General features: G+C 47.2%; 1 protein-coding gene across 1 annotated transcript in view; it reads right to left on the minus strand.

Moving 5' to 3' along the window:
- The window catches only part of GUITHDRAFT_141253 (hypothetical protein), a gene marked incomplete at both ends in the record, with an annotated part of 4,453 nt that overhangs the window by 1,811 nt on the left and 2,146 nt on the right, over positions 1 to 496 (minus strand). The window lies entirely within an intron of this gene.

The raw sequence follows: 496 nt of genomic DNA on the forward strand, positions 1-496 counted from the left end.
AAAGGATTCTAAGGGGAGGAGGATGACGAGGAGGACGAGGAGGAGGAGGAGGAGGACGACGAGCTTGAGGTAACGAGGGGTGGGGGCTTAAAATGAATTGGTAATGTTGGTGCGACGTGGCATGCCCGTGCTTGCGTTGGTGCATTTGTTGCTCCAACCTCAACCATCTTGCGAGTGGAAGCGAAAAATGTTAAGAAGCATTTACTGAGTTTTCGCTTTTCTACTTCTTTGATCTTTAAAACTCTCAACAGCGAGATTTTCATCTCATTCCCCGACCGAGGACGTCATGGTTTTAGACCGAGTCAGGCCAAGGCAGTTGTGCATGGGCGAGCTAGTAAACCTCTTCTTCTACTTGCCTTCTTGGGTGTTGAGAGATTAGACAGTAACACAATGAAAAATATGGGCTGGATGATCTGATACACTGAAAAACATTGGCTGGATGAACAGCGCACTTTGCTGCTGTGAAGCAAGATGTTCTGTCATCACAGTCATCACA

This window comes from Guillardia theta (assembly GCF_000315625.1).
Source record: "Guillardia theta CCMP2712 unplaced genomic scaffold GUITHscaffold_53, whole genome shotgun sequence".
Classification (NCBI taxonomy): Eukaryota; class Cryptophyceae; order Pyrenomonadales; family Geminigeraceae; genus Guillardia; species Guillardia theta.